Raw genomic sequence first — 17,377 nt, 5'->3', positions numbered from 1 at the left:
GTTTAAGGATCAGCTAATTTTGTAGGGGAAAAGAAGTTCAACTACCGATTTCTAACTTGTAGGCCCAATCTTATACTATTAACATTTTTTATAATTGGATTACCAAAAAGTATATGTTGTATTCTTAACACTATTTCCATTCACTAACAAATATGAAATTTATTGACTTATAAATATTTATATTGTCTTCTAAAAGCAATAATAAAATTGAAAAACATACTTCCTATAGGAGTTTGATAAATATAGATTGAATGTCATACTTGAAATTCATTATAAAATGAAGAGATGGCACTATTCATTCACTCATTCATTTAACAAATATTTATTGAACAATGTTATATGTATTTGGCTTGTGAATCTATTTGTGAACAAAACTGGCAAAAGCCCTCATCCTCATGAAAACATTTATTCTAGTGAGGAAACTTAAACTAAATAAGAAACAATATAAAACATCCCATATAGTAACTAGTGGTAAGTGCTCAAGGTTTTTAAAAGGCAGGGGAGGAAGATATTAAGTTAGGAGTTCAGATAAATGTTTTAGCTACAAACATTTTAGCTACAATTTAGCTTTAATGAGGTTGAAATTCTCATTAAAACCAAGATTCTTTTAAAAGCAAGATGTGAAGGAAAAGCAGATATCTGTGGGAAGGGCATCCCAGGAAAAGGGATAGTTAGATCAAAGACCGTAAAGTGGGTGTGTGGTTTCAGTTTTGGAAAAAGAGTGGCTGAGGAGTGTTATGGAGATGAGTTCTCCAGGAGCAAGGCATCATATCCTAAGTGTCTGTAACATTCATTGGAAATAATTGTCTATTATAAACTTTTTAGTGCAGGAATACTGTGGTCTATTATTAATGCTTCCAAGGTTACTCTGCTATCACAAAGGTGGAAGGAGAAGAAAAATGATGCAAGGATACAGGGAGAAGACTATTCTAAAATCTAGACCTACAATGAAGCTGACTTAGAGTCATGTACAAACAAAAACTGCTGAAATATGTTTTGAAAGAAGGGCCAAAAGGATATGCTAACAAAAGTTATGTGTTGTTAGAGGAGAAAAAAAACAAAACAAAAAAAACCCTCCACAATGAATCTTTTTTTTTTTTTCTAGACTAGGTGTCATTGACTGTTGGAGAAACTGGAGGAACAAATTTTAGGGGAGGGTGTACGAAGATGGGTTTCTGACACGTTCAGTTTGATGTGTCTAGATTATGTAGATAGATAAAAAAAAGTCTGGAATTCAGGAAGAGCTAAGGGAGAAATATATTTGAAAAACATCTGAATTACATGACTTAAGACTTTGAATTGGATGATAATCACTAAAGGAATCAATAGTAGAGATATAATTCAAAGTCTGAATCAAAGTAATTTACTATTTAGGTGTTTTTTAGATGGTATGTTTTAAAAAGAAGAGGAAAATCAATCAGAAAAACATTAAAAATCTCATCTGCATGTTATTAGGAATGAAGTTAACTGAAGAAAATATTTTAAGTTGGAAAGAAAGATCAATGGTATCAGTTAATTCTGATAGGCTCAGAAGGGAAAGAACTGAGAATTGATCATTGGACCTAACAGTGTAGAAACCAAACTTAACAGCAAAATGAGCAGTTTTGGTGGAGTTGAAGGGATAAAAATTTGAGAAAATAGGAAGAAAAAAATGTAAGGAATCTAGTCAAGACAGCTATTTTAAGTTTTATTTTTATAGGTAAAAGAGAAGTGACACCTTGAAGGTAAGTGGGGTCAGGATCATTTATTTTATAAGATGGCAGCAAAACTGCGTTATTTTGATTGTGGTGGGTATGATAAAATTAATAGGGAATATTTAATGATTTAAGGGTAAGATGAGAAAATTACTATAACAAGGTCTGTTAGAGAAAAAAGGGATAGGATCATGTGCAAATGAAAGGTCTGTATTTACTGGGAGTGCAGTGCACCTAGGAACTGAAGAGAAATTGCAGCATTCAAATGTAAACGCACAAAAATGCTGGTGAAAGAGCAGCTTGTGGAATTTCTCTTTTAAATGCTATTTTACCTTCTGCAAAGTAGAAAAAATTGCTCACCATTGAAAAGTGGGAGAAATTTTAAACAGGAATACATAGTATAAATTTGTTTTATAGTTCAGTAAAAGTGAATGGATGAGGAAATACATTTTGAGTTAGTGCACATGGATTCAAAGTAAGCATGGTACTGATATTTTGGGGTTCCCTCTAGTCTGGCACAGTGGTAGAGATATTGATGCATAGTCGGCAGGAATTGGATTTAATCATGGTTAAGATTTAGTTATGATAGCACATAAATATGATAGAAAATAAAGAAGCAATGTTATATTTAAGAGAGTAGGTTTATAAATGCTAGCAATGAAACTTAGGCTGGAAAATAAGAGGAATATGGATATTAGGTGAGGAGTGAGAGATTAGGAAAAATAACAGAGATGGTGGCTTCAAAAGATGTTTGAAATTGACTTCCTATGAATGGTGAGATGGAAGGATAGAGAACAGTAGTAAGACGTGTTTGAGACTGAACTTAGGGAGAGTACTAGTTGTTTGCACAACATAGTCTGAGTATAATCACAGAAGTTAGTTTTGGAATTCAAATGAGAACCGAAATCACTAAGTAGAATGGGAAGGCTAGGTCTTTAATTTTGAATTCATTATCCCAGAAGTGGTAGAAATAGTTGCAAAAAGTCAGGAGCTAATATTATCAATGAAATAAGAAGAAGGCATGACACATGTCAAAAAGAAGGTGTTTCCCAGAGCTGTGGCATAGTTTTGGTCTGAAATGTCCTTCAAAGGCTAGGACCCAGCATGGTGCTATTGGGAAGTATAGGAACCATTATGAGGAAAGTCCAAGTAGCAGGTCTTAGGTCATAGGGGTTGTGCCCTTGGAGGGAGCAGTGAGACCACAGCCTCTTCTTTCTCTTTTTTACTTTATTGCCATGACATAAGTGGTTTTGCTCTTTCATGTACTTCCACCATGGTATGCTGCCTCACAGCAAGCTTAAAAGCAACAGGACCTTGTGGTCATTGTCTTAGCCTGCAAAAGTAGGAGTTAAAATACAACTTTTCTCTTTATAAATTGATTATCTCAAATATTTATTATAGTGATAGAAAGATGACTAACAAAAGGAGAGAGAGATAATTGTCCAGAGTGATGACAATTTGAAGCTTGGATTTATGAAGTATGTGGAAGAAATAGAATCAGTACAAAATAAACAGGTTTAAGGAAGAGCAAGACAAGGAGATAAACATTCAAAGAAGAAGTTAAAGACACAGTCAATTTTGTGAATGATTGCACTTGAGAGAAAAGAAAATGTAGATGGTGAGTGAGTAAACTCAGTTGCAGAATAGACCTTGGTGCAGGAGAAAATTTCAAGATGATATATAATCTAACCTTGTATCCCAAAGTCTCTTCACAATATACAAATACCCAGTGTCTACTTGAATATTTTCTATGGCTGACTACTTAAAAGGCAGTGCAGTATGAAATACTTTTCTACATTCAAAAATACATTATTTACCTTAAAATCAAATATTAATCTATATATCATTGGTTCTTCATAATTAGAGATTCCACTTGTTTCCTACCTAATGTACGACCTCTGTTCTGTTTTTAAACAACCAGTCAAATTGTCAGTCTTCGCTGCCCTCCTTTCTTTCCCTTCCTGAGGATGCATATTTATGAATCTTCGAGTTATTTGTTCCAAGTCAGTGATGATTTTTATCAGCTGACCATCCTAACAATCACGAGCAACTTCAAAACTGAGGTGCACAACTTCTTGATTACTGAACTTGCTACTGACCAGTGTTCTACCACATCTCTTCCTTTTTTTTATATCACATTTGCCATTTTTCTTTTTAAAATATTCTCAAACCCTTGTCCAAATATCTCACACTCCCTGTCCAAGACTGAAATTCTGGACAAATCTCTCTTCTTGCCTGTACCCCAACAATTTACCACTCTACAGTAAAATGGAGTTACCATAGTTTTCCTGATTACCAAACTCAAAGGGGCTTTCTATTTCTCCTGCATACAAGAAACAAGGCTGTTTTGGCAAGTTTACTCTGCTCAGTTGCACTCTGAAATCACATTCATCTGCTCCTCCAAAATATTTTGCTTCTCTCTTCTATCTACTAATCTCAGTGGACAGTTTTCACATCTTTCAAGAATGAATACAGCAGATTATAACTGTAATACTTAATCTTTTCACTACACTATCTAAGGACTGCTTCTAACAAATATTTCCTCTGATAATTTGAACATGACCAAGAATCACAATCTTCAATAAAGCAAAACAAGCCATATTGCCTTTCAGTTAAAGCTTTTCTTTTTACTTCCTATTTCCTTTTATAACAGCTTTTCAAAAAGCATTTGTTTTCTTTTCGACATGTATTAATTGACATTTCTCACTTTCCCTTTAATTTCCCACCCTTTCCATTCTAGGGTTCTGCTCCCAGAGTTACCAATTAACAACCTGTTGCCAAATTCAACATGTTTCTACCTGCATTAGTTCTCAGTGACCACTAAACTCCTCTTACAAGAGTGTAATTTCTTATCTTTAAGCGTGGTACATACCTATTCTGTTGCTAAAACTAAAGTAAACACAATATGTAATACCCTTTTTATTTATATGTTTTATCGTTACCAGAGCTGAGATCTAAGACGCTATTCTACTTGATAGCAGAAAATGCCAATTGAATCAACTGTAAGAAAATGTAGTTGCTTCAAAGTATTCTCCAGTGTTTCAAGTTTTCATTCAATTAAACCAAAATTCTCCCTCCCTGTCCTTCTCCTTTTCTTTGTGAATTGGTTCAATTTCTGAAAAGCTTGTGTAGCACAATAACATCAGATGGTGAAGCATCTGGGTTTCACATTCCTTTGTCCTACTCTGACATCTGTTGCAATGTAAAACCTTGTCTCATATACTCACCACATTGTCATCTGTTGAGATTTCTGTATTCCCACCTGGTTTCTTGACATACATTTTATTTTACACTGTTTTTTGTTCTAATTTCCTCTTGTCATGACCAAAGACCCCTTCAACATCTGCCTACTATTAGTCTTTCAGCCAAGAGCTTTCTTGTCAGAGGTAAGAGGAAATCCTGTCATTCTCTCTTGCTGTTCAAGGACTCCAGAATATTTGCCTGAACCTGTACTTGATGACAAGGTAACCTACACCTTCCCCTCTTTAGCAGCAAATGAAATTTTTGGTTCTTTTGTTCCCATTTCACTGGGTTACTAAGGAATCCTAAAAGAATATTTCTTCACACTGTTCCAGAAAAGATTAAGGGCAAATGCATCTTGATTCTTGGGTCCCCAATAGCTCTGTGGACTCTGTCAATATCCTTTATACTTTTCACTAACACAACAGCAGAAAATATAATGAGTAGAGCTGCTTCTTAAATCCCACAGGCTGTAAGTGGTTCCCTCTAATGCATTTTCAACCTTTCTCTGTACCAGACAGAGTAATTATCCTTTTATTCTAATGAGGGGGAAGAGTGATTTAATTTTTCCTTTCTTCCAACTCTTTGTCTATTATATCAGCACAACAGCTTTCATTAAAATGAAAGCCAAAGATTTAGCATCCCTGCTCTTCAGTCTTTATTTTCACTTCACTACAGTTGGCTAGGCTGAGCAAAAAGGACCACATGCTAAAAAGTGAAGATATTTGGTGATTAGAGGAGTGACATTTCTGTAGCATGACACAACGATTAATCTGCTTATCTCTTTGGTTAGAGAAAAATACTACTATATATGAAAATATTTAAGTGTATTGATGAGCAAAATTGAAAGTAAAGAATACTCTAAGGGAAAAGTGAATAAAAAGATAAAGTGGAAAGTGATAAGAAGAATATTGATACTAGCTTCCACCTTGAGAACAATTCAAATCTTAGTGAAATTGAACTTTAGCTTTCCAGGATTTGCAGAGCACAGAAAATAATGAGAGAAAAAAAAAAGTCATAGCTTAAATTATGAACTCTAAATAATTCCATCATAAAAGTGGGTCCACCAAATGTGCTGGTCCTTGATATAAGTGTAAAAATGAAATAAATTCCCACTCATTGAGGGTTTGACAGGAAAATACTCCTATCTTGAAACCTAGTGCTAAATGAAGGAGGAGTAAATATAATCATTCTAGGTAATAACTGGTTTCTGTTGGTGTTTTTGTAGGATTGTAGCCTGACTACTTGATTGACATGAAAAAGCTCAATGCAGTATTACAGTTTAAAGTGCTCCTGGGTTGGTTTAGCCCCTAGTATCTTGAAGAAACAACTGCAGATTTTTTCTGGAATGAAATACTTTTGTCCATACCACAAATAATTCCCACAAGTAAAATTTAAAGAAATATAAGTTTATAATAAAAACAACACAAGCTATCCATGGAAACAAGAAATCATAGGTGACAACTTCCAGAAATAAAAGACAGTGTCATAAATGCATACATAAAATAAATAAACTCAATAAGGTGCATAAATAAATGAAGGTCCTGAAAAAAGAAGTAAGAAAACACAAGGGAATATTAAAGAGACCAGGAAGATTTGAGGAAAGACTTAAGAGAATACTGCGATATTGGAAAAGACTGTTTGAAGTAGAGGTCCCTGGAAACTAACCCTGAGGTAGAAATTTGCATGAGGAAGTTTATTTGGGTTATTCTTGGGGAAGACATCTCCAAGGCAGAAAAGCTAGATTGGGCAGAAGGTGTTTGCAATTGAGTTCTTAGCTGATTATTTCAAAAACTTTGCAGCTGACCACTCCAAAATGTGCAGTTAAAATCTGACATGTCTTCAGTGTTTCTGTCTGTGAGTAACCACAGACTGAATATGGTGACTATACGTGGAAAAGGAAATCACAGGCATGCAGATTATTTAAGAACTTTAAAAATTGATTGTTTGGATTATTAACACCAGGATCAAAAGAGCAGACACTGAAAGTCAGGCAATTTTAGTGCACTTTTGCCTCTGACTAGTTGACCAAAAGCAAACCTCTAAATTTCTCTACATTCAATTTTCTCACTTCTAGAAATTGCCTTAGTAATAACTACATTTTAGAATTGCTGTGGAGGACTAACTAAGATGAGTATATCTGAAGAGTTAAGTACAGTACCTATTGTATAACAATAGTAACTATTAACCGATGTAATAAAATACTTTTTTAAAAAGAAGAGGATCATTATCATAATCCCTAATTTAGCATCTGCCCCTACTTTTTTTGGCACATGTAGAGTCTAATTTTCTCTCCAAAGGCAAACAAGTGCTTTACTGGAAGTTCACCTCTATTAGAATATATTATTCTTCAATAGCAGGAGATCTTTGCCTCTTTGTAGTAGATTAAATTGCCCACCTTACATTTTTACGGTTATGTATCATGTATTTGAATGGCAACACTGTTCCTGGGACTACATATTTTGTGATCATTTGTACTGATACTTTTTATCCTACCACCCTATTAATGCAGCAAATACAGATTATGCTAATGAGATTTGATTAGCAAAAGCATTCACTTTTATGCAAATGATAATAAAACATATTTTTCATCTATACCCTGAAAAAAGGAAAGCTTTCTTCCTGAATTTGATGTTTTATTTCTACCCTTTAAATAAAGTAGAGGTACATTTATTTAACTAAGTAAATCCTCCCACCCAGCAAACCTCTCCCTGCCATATTTGCTTTTCCTGGAACTTTGTAAAGAGTAAAATCACTGCTAATTTTTATGGTGAATATTTTCAATCTATGGAGTAACAGTTGGAATAAATCTAATGCAGAATACTGTCCACAATTTGATTTCTTTGCAGCAATAAACAAGTGCTTTGATATTTGACCAGATTTGCCTGTTCTTTAATGAAAGTCTGAGGCTACTTGGCTCCTACGATAAGCTGTCAAGATGAAAAATCCACACTGTAATGTCAACTTACAGTGCTTGTGGTTCAAAGGATATTTAGGGCACATGTGATTTATTTTCCAATCAGCTAAGATTTAACAAAGACATTGCACCATAATTAATCTAAAAAATTGAAGGATAATTTATTTTACAAATTTTGACTGAACAACATAAAACATGTCATTTCTGAAGATGTTACGAAGAATAAAAATAAAACAGCTATTGAAGACTTTGTGGAGTAAATATTTTTAAAAAGACATCACCTAGAAAAAACTAAAACAGTCTACACTCATTCTGGGGAAGGATTGCACAGATGTTAGATAGGTGGAAGTGATGAATCACATTTTTTCGGGTACTTTACTATGATATTAAACATCTGAAATTTTTTAAAATTAGAAAGTTGCTTTTTCCTTTCTCCTTTTATTTTATCATTTTTACATTTACTTACATGTGTATACAGTGTTTGGGCTATCTCCTCCCTCCCCCGCCCAAATTAAAAACTTTTAAGAAATATTGTATAAACCTTAGTTTAAGTATTTTACTTTCTCATTTTTTTTATTGTTGTGCTGGGTGTACATGGTGACATTTGCAGAAGTTTTTACAATATATCATCGTAAGTTACCCCCTCCATCATTCTCCTTTAACGCCCCTCCATTGCTGCAATAGTTTCAGTAAGTCTCATTTTCCCATTTACATACATGTGTACACAGTATTTGCACCATGTTCACTCAAGGTACTTCAATAACCACCCTTCCTAATGAACTACATGGGCATTTAGATGTCATGGATTTGTTTAAGAATTCTTGTATAATTAAATGTATGTGCTTTATTTCCTAATTATTTTGTCAATATCTTTTACTATCAGTGCCTCTTTGATTTCTGTCTTTCATCTTAAATCACCTCAGCACTATTTGTGATCTCTGATACCTAACAATAAATGAGAGGACATTTTTAGGATCTAAGCCAATCATAATATATTTCAATAATGTTTATATATTCCAAGCTTGCCAGGTAATTACCAGTACACAGTGAATAATAAATATACAATGCTTTATTACCAAGACAAAAGGAAGCCAAGTTGTATGGCTACCAGTGACCTAATTTTTACATAGCTGTTTATAATTCTCATTATCATGTGAAAGCAATATGATTTATTAACCCTTTTGGCTTTTTCTCCTTGACAGCTTCTCAGCTGCTGCTATATTCTTCTTGGATGGGTAAGTATTATGTGCTATTTTGAAATTGCGCATCAAGTTTTATATGTTGAGACATTATTTGTTTTAGACACTTAGTTTCTGATTCTTCCCTAAAGAGGGGGAGAATTTAAAGTTCATCCTCTCAAAAAACAAAGGTACATGGTTTCAACTTTTTAGAGAGTTGAGAATTAAGAAAAAATTTCTTAACAGATATAATTCAAACAGGATCTTTCAAATATACTTAACTCAGAGTGGGTTAAAATATAATTCTCACCACAATTTGTACAGGACACAGCATTTTAATCCAAATGGATAATATACTTTTAATCCTTTGCTGTCTCTTAAAAGTAAATATTTTCATTCACGTTTTGTTATCATATCTAGAAATGTTTATGATTTTAATCAATGCATTTATATTTTCAAATAAATTTTATGCTGTTAATAATCAGTTATAACAATGACTTAAGGTGATATTTATTGCTTTTTATATGTATAACTTTATTTAATTACTACCATACTCAATGTTGCTTACATATTAAATACAAAATAAAAAAACAGAATAAAAGCACTGAAGAAGACCATGTATATATTAGCAAGCACTCAGATTAATGATTTACTACAGCTGATGTATTGCTAATATCTCAGAAAAAGTGGATAAAAACAATATGAATTCCCTTGGTCTGCTAAAAAAAAGTAAGTATTTTTGTTTAATGTGGACTGTCAGATTTCTTCATGCTATTGATTTCTGATGGAATTTATACATTTAAACTACATTTGGTAATGGGTTGTCAACTGTAGATTTACACAGAAATGTTATACAGATGGGAAATTATATATAGTTTGTGATTGATACTTAAATTTTTTAATTTCTTGTAAATGAAAAAATCATTTCAGAAAATTTTAGAGACATCAATGATTCCAACAGAGACCAAGTACATGCTTAAGGTTTTGTGATTTGAAGGGGACAGCAGTATTAAAGATGGGACAAAGATTGTTGAACCTTGTTACACTTTTATTATAAAGTGAAAATCTAGGTGAATGATTGACTGTTGGTGAGCAATTTTTCATTAACTATTTTGAACCATAAATTAATGACAATGCTAATTTTGAATAACAATGAAAATGTTTCAATTTTTACTTATATGGTAAAAAAGCTGGTATTATAGAAGTAGCAAGTAGAAAGGAGATTGCCAAGGGCTGGAGTAATGGGTAGGAGGGATTGGAGAGGTATTGGTCCAGGGATCAAAAATTTTAGTTAGGCAGGAAGAATCATTTCAAAGGATCTATTGTAAAATACGGCACCTATAGCTAATAATCAGTTATAGTATTGAAAAATGCTAAGTGAGTAGATATGAAATGTTCTCAGCACAGAAATTGTTGTTTATTAGGCAATCCATACATTAATCAGAAATATTTAGTCAGTCCACAATGCAGATAAACTTCCAAACATCTTAATTACAGAATAAATATATATAATTTTATGTCAGTTTAAAAATCTAAATTTAAGAATGAGAAAAAACTGTTAAATTTGTAATGTATAGAATAAATACATGTCCAGATAAAGGAAAAACTTCACTTTCTTTTTTTAATTGTAACCTAAACAAGAAAAGATATACACACATACATAATTTTCAAACATACAATTTTGGAAATCTTTTCAGTGATGAACAATTTAATTATATGCCTCCTGAATGTTTACCAGTGAACTTTATTGCAGATGTTACATTTTATTCTTATTACAACCTACAGAGAACTAAAAAAGATTATGAGTACTTGGAAAGTTGTAATTGAAATCTTTCAAATATTAAACTGTTGGATGGCAAAAATTTTAAGGTAAAAGGAAACATCTGTCATGAGTTTGTCTCCTTTCCTTATTTATATATAGTCTCCTGGCACCTCAGAATATTACCTTATTTGGAAACAGTATCTTTACAGAGGCATTCAAGTTAAAATGAGGTCATTAGGGTGAGCACAACTATAAGGATAGTGGGTGTCCTTATCCAAAGGTGAAATTTGGACATTCAGACTTACACAGAGGAAAGACACTGTGAGCAGACACAAGAAGAAGATGGTCAGATATCTGTAAGCCAAGGAACACATGAGGTACCAAAAGTAACAGATGACCTGAAACAAGAGTCTTCTCTGAACTTGTTAAATAGAGACATCTTGATTTCCTACTTATGGAGTAAAAATTGTGAAACAATACATTTCTGCTGTTCTTAGCCAGTTTCTGGTACTTGTTACAGTAGGACTAGAAAATGAATTGTCCTAACAAATATGTCATATTTGAGCTAAAGATTTGCATCTCCATAATGTACATCATGGCTCAAGGGAGTAGATGTAAGAAATAGAATGCTAAAAGTATTTACTTCTTAATTCATGAAGCACAAGAATGAACCTAGCAGCATTAGTGTGTTGATATTCTTAAAATTCAAAGAGTGATTACACAACTCTCTTGGTTGATTGTAAGTCATCACATAATGGGGCCATCGGTGTATATCACAGACTTGGAGCATGGATTAAGCCTCAGCACTGTGCATAGAGCTTTATATTCTTCTCAAGAGGTGGGAAAATAATGAATATTATTATCTGAATATGGTGGACATACATTTTTCATATGAATACATAACTCTCCCATTAAAATAACTTGGATCACTCATGTATATTAATTAGCAGAGACTCAGCTCTATTCCTTCTAACATCCAAAACCAGAATGAGGGATGAACATACAGCTCAGGTCTATAAATTTAGAGTTCATTGCTCACTTGAGCAGACATATTCGTTTAGGGATGTGTGAAAAAAATGAGCTAGGTCACTGCTAAGGGAGCAACATGAAAAAAAGGTAAGATGAATAGAAACAAAGATGTCCCACAATGGTTTGAAATCTATAATCTTTTCAGTAACATCAGTCAAGATAGTCATTTAAAATCCACTTTTATTTGGGGATGAGTTTTTTCCTTTTCTTTTTATAATTTGTACTTGTTATTAGAGTTATTTATTGGGTATCATGTACTGTTTTGGTATATGGATAATACATTATATAATCTTTTGGGGGAGGGGTTGTTGTTGCTGCTATTGTTTTGGAAGTATTGGGGATTGAACTCAAGGTCTCAGGTTTTTCCCTTGCTCAGTAACATACTGTGATCCTACTAGCTCCATCTTCTGAGTAACTGGGGTTACAGGAATGTTCCATCAGGCACCTTTGTGAGATAGAATCTTACTAACTTTTATGTAGGCTGGTCTCAAACCATAGTCTCCTTTCTCTGCCTCCTGAATAGCTGGGATTACAAATTTTTGCTACCACCACGCCCAGCTCATTACATAATGCTTAAATCATGTTAAATGTATCTATCTCTCCAATAATTTATCATTTTCTTATGGTGAAAACATTCAGGCTACTGGACACAATGGTATATATGTGTAATCCCAGCCTTCTGGAAGTTGAGGCAGGAGGATCCCAAGTTCAAACCAGCCTGGACTGCATAGTGAGAACTTTTCTCACAAAATCAAACAAAAGAAACATTCAAATTCCTTTCTCCTAGCTTTTCCAAATACAAAGCACACATTTGTTATCTATAGTCCTCCTACTGTGCAATAGCACATCAGAACTTCTTTTGTGTCTAACTAAAAGTTAATATCTTACATGGATAGAACCAAAGAAATTTTGTTAAATGAAAGCATTCAGGCACAGATGGGCATATGCTGCAAGTCACAGTCAGCTATGGAACTCAGAAACATTGCTGTCATAGAACTTGAGAGTGTGCTGGCTTTAATTTTGATACATCTAAATCCTGTAAGGTATTATTTACTTAGTACAACCTGTTACTTTGGGACTTGCATATCATTCATTGAAGTATGCCTGAATACATCCAAATGTTGTATGATCACAAACTGGATTTTTTCACAAAATTTGGTACATCGGGAAAAAAGAATCATTTAGACATAAGTTTTCATGGTGCACTGTGTATGCGCATGCAGAAAAAAAAACTGAACATTTTCAGCAGGTAAATTCACTACTAAGAAAAGACCGGTAATAGAATTTTAAGTGTTTAAACTTTTGTTGGATTCTAAAGCCTGGATGTCAATTTCGGATGCTTATTCTTCTAGGGACACTGGCCCTGTTTCAGTGTCTTAGGCTCTTAGGAGAGGCATGCACAGAGTCCTGTCAGGCCTGAGGCAGCACAAGAGCTCTCTCGTTTCCCTTTGTGTCCTGCTTGCTGCCTGTTCTGCACAGCTAACAGTGCCTTCCCGCCTGCTGTCATCCTCATTTCTCCTGCTCTTGAGATCACCCATGGGAGAAGAGAACCATTACTAAACACTGACTGCAAAGTGCTAAAGTGTTCACCCAGCCATAAGATCCTGATATTTACTGTCCTGTTATTTATGTTGATATTTGCTTAATCTTGGATGTAAGAACTTGACATATGGGGTGATTTAGCAACACCATGGAAATAAATATTATCCACAGTTCCTTATATCATTAAATGACATGACATTAATAATACCCAGGCTAATGATTCTATCCACAGCAAATATCACAATAACATCTTTGAATTCGGTCTTTTAAAATATGCTGTAGGGGATACCATGGAAGCACAGTGCACTATATATTACAACTAGAATGGACTTAACCAAGTTGGGGACTATGATTAGACCATCTGGTAGGGCCCAGGCTTTTTTGTTCAATGGTGTGTTATCAAAACCTAGTCAGTTTAAGATAAAAAATTCTTATTCCATAAAATTTGAATGACCCACCCTTATATAATAATCAAACTCAATGTAGTTTAAAGTTAAATGTTTTTCTTTTCCCCCTCAAGGATTTTGTTGTGTAAGGCACAGAGGTTGTTCTTCACTTCTTTCCTACCTAGCATTCTGCCATCCATTCTGGGCTGATTAGCCAAAGATTTTGCAGAAACTATGGTCAAAGTAGGAGAAGTAGTAAAGTGAAGGGAATATTTTAAAAGTGAATTCATGCTTTCTGGAACACATAGGTTGTTCTAATCACACTTCATTTTTTTTTTTAGTGGAACTTTTCTGTGACTGTCTCAAGTTTCTTTTGGGGGACCCTTCCTCAGAATGTGCAAGCTGTCTCTCGATAATGTTTCTTCCAATCTGCCCTCACTTGCTGACACAGTGTACACCTGCAGCTTTAGTTCAGACACCCAGCTCATGCTTTAGAAGAAGGTCATCCTTCTGGCAAGATTCCTTTCTAGATGATTGCAGACCAGAGCTCCTCTGGCCATGTTCCACTAGATTTTCACACTTCTGACCCAGTGTAATGCCAACTCTGGTTTTCTTACAGCTGCCACCTTCTACTCACTTTCCCCTTTAGCTTTCTTAAGCATAAGTGGAGGGTCATTCACAGCACCCCAAACATCTAATTAACATTTATCAGATACTCTTATTGATCTGGTAAAGTTCTTCTTTGCCAATTTGAGGTTGATTTTTCTCTTCATCTTTTGATATGCACATGTAAGAGGGTTTATGGACAAGGTCAGAGTATACAACATACTGCTCAGCTCTGTCCAGAGAATTTTTCCCTGCATCTATTGTCCTGATTTTCCAACTTTCTCTGTCTTCTGTTTTTGATTTGAGTGAGTAGATTCATTTCAATTATCTGCTTAAATTTCTGTAGATGATCCATCTATTTTATATTGATGGCTAGGTCAATATTTTATTTTAACATGTTGCTATATTTGTTTATATTCTAGACTTGCATTTCATATTTTTTAATTTCCCTCAACTAATGGATGCATAAAATTTGGGAACTTGTCCTTTAATACTTTTGCTTTTCCTATTGCTCCTGGCACAGATAAGTCATCATTAACTATTTTAGATGGGTAATTAAGTCAGATTTTAGAAAGAGACATAGGGGAGTTGGGAGATGGATCATGGTATAGAAAAGCTAAATCATAGGCAGAGGACATAGATGCCAATATGAGCAGGACCTAAATGGAGCATTAAGTCAGATGAAAGATAGCATATAGAGCACCACAGTAGCTTTACAGTGTGATGCCAGGCAAGTCTGTTGCTACTAATCTTGAAGCTGGGTCATTCTGTGCTTGTGTCCATGAATATATTGCCGAATAACTCTGAGACTAGATTTGAAAAGGCCATGTGGCTTTTGCAGGAGTATCTGGAGACACTTGCTTTGGGAGACTTCAGTTGCCAAGAAACCCAGTCACCTCAAAAACATCTTTTAGAGAGATAATAAAGAAAGAAAGTTGGGGAAAAAATGTTTAATTTTAAGTCGTATTTTAAGGAAATGTAAATATCGATTTTCCTAATTTTTCCTCCTCACCAACCCTACAACTCTATCCCATATTTATTATTGGTTCTAAACTGCCAAGCATTTTAAAATTAAGACATAGATTAAAGATCAAATTCAAGATGAGCTTTTAATAAGAACATAAAAAGTTTTAAAGTCATTTTTTACAGGTTCTCAGACAAAAAGTCTACTAAGGATGCTACTAGTGTTCCAAGCAGGTACATTATAAATTATAGGGTATCTATGTACTTTAAGGACTCTTCCCAAAGCAGCTGTAACAGTCCAAAGCAAAAAGAGTTTTTATCAAAAAGATTTTTAAGTGCCTTTTTTTTCTCCTAGAGACTATAGTAAATTTTCTGTGAAATGGGGCCAGATGGGGTGGCTGAAGCCTGTAATCCTAGCTGTTTGGGAGGCAGAGATTGGGAGAATCTCATTTCACTGCCAACTTGGGCAAAAAATGTTAGAGATAGCCCCACCTCAACAAACAAGCTGAGCATAGTGGTGCACATGTGGAATTCCAATTACCTATCAGGCGTAGGTAGGACGATCACGGGGCCAGGCTGACTCAGGCAATAAATAAAGAGACACAAAAAGAAAAGAGACAGAGAGGGACCCCATCTGAAAAACAACCTAAATCAAAAAAGTTAGGTAGGGTGCTTGTCTTGCAAGCACAAGGCCCTTTGTTTAAACCCCAGTACAACCTTTCCCTCCCCTGCCAAAAAAAAAAATACGTGCAGAAAAGTCTCACATAGTTTTAAAGAAATTTTATTAGGGTTGAACTGACACAACAGAGACAGTATAAACTCAAACAGGAAGTGGGATTCCAGAATTTCTATGGGCAGGAACCTGGTTGAGAACCATCAGCTGCCAGGTCCTCAGATACTGTGAGTTGCTAGCATGAGACACAGAGGCCACACAAAGCACTCTAACCAGCTGAGCTCACTCACCTGTGGCTGCCATGTGTAAATACCTGGCTGATATTGTCCAGCCTCTGCTTCCAGCTGTTACACAGCAATAGATCCCCAGAGCAAGAACAACTGCAATATAAAAACAATATAAAACATGTGAACAACGAGTCATTGACAGGATTTTATTTCACCCTGGTGGTAAATCAGCTTCTCAGCAGTGGCACTCTACATGTGGTGGGTGTTGCCCTGCCTCTTAGCAGCACCGCCGGCCCTCCCCTCCTCCTCCATGGTGATCACCAAACACTCCAAAGGATATCCAGAGGCAAAATTACTACTGATTGAGAGTTACTTCTTCAGATGAACTTAAGGAATCTATAATAGGAGTAAAGCATCCTGGAAAAGAAAAGTATAAACATTATAATCATCCTAGTCAATAATTCCCGTCAAACTCCTAATAATAAACAATGAAGTAGAGACACTACTGAAAGAAGACAGTACTAGAAGTAGGCATTCTCTCTGTGAACTTGGTAAAATGTTTGTGTTTTCCATACTTTTGTAAGTACATAAATTAGATTTCTATTAAGTATTGGGGTTTTCCATGATCACTTTGACTAATTGTTTTATTTCTGACTTTCTTCTTCTATTTCATGCTTGAACTAGTTTTTCATGTTATTTTCTAACATTTCCATAAAAAAACTCTTTATGTTATGAATTAATAACTTTCTTTGTCTCTCAGATAACCCATAATTTAGTATTTTGGGCTTTTAAAACTACTTATCAAGAAACAATCACTAATTGAGACTAAAGCAACAAGCTTTGCATTTCTGACAGTATAATCTAACTTTTCAAATTTTGATGAGAAAGATTGCATGCCACAAAGTTACAGTTAAGATAAAGAAGCACCATCAAAATTGTTAGTAATGGAAAAGCAACAGAGGATTAGATTTGGCACACTATGTTTTAATAAGAATCCTTGTTTTCTCCTTTAGTATCAATATTTTAAATTACTAACATCTTAATTTTTCATTTTTGTTGAATCCAAATTCCTATAGAAGATAATTGACAATATTTAAACTCTTTTCTCTGAACAACTAGAGTTATTTTAATAATTATGAGAGAGAGAGACTTGAGGAAGT

The 17,377-nt window shown here is 34.4% G+C and overlaps 1 protein-coding gene across 4 annotated transcripts in view; it reads left to right on the top strand.

Annotated features, from left to right (window-relative positions):
• Mgat4c (MGAT4 family member C) overlaps positions 1–17,377 on the top strand; it is a 799,502-nt gene that overhangs the window by 88,030 nt on the left and 694,095 nt on the right. For all 4 annotated transcript variants that reach the window (XM_074084072.1, XM_074084073.1, XM_074084069.1 and 1 more), the window contains exon 2: positions 9,054–9,086. The gene's annotated coding sequence lies outside the window, so the exon portion shown is untranslated. The remainder of the gene's footprint in view (positions 1–9,053; positions 9,087–17,377) is intronic.

Source organism: Castor canadensis, chromosome 8 (genome assembly GCF_047511655.1).
Source record: "Castor canadensis chromosome 8, mCasCan1.hap1v2, whole genome shotgun sequence".
NCBI classification, from domain to species: Eukaryota; Metazoa; Chordata; class Mammalia; order Rodentia; family Castoridae; genus Castor; species Castor canadensis.
Note: the sequence above shows the minus strand (reverse complement) of the source record. Positions and strands in the feature narration are given on the sequence as shown.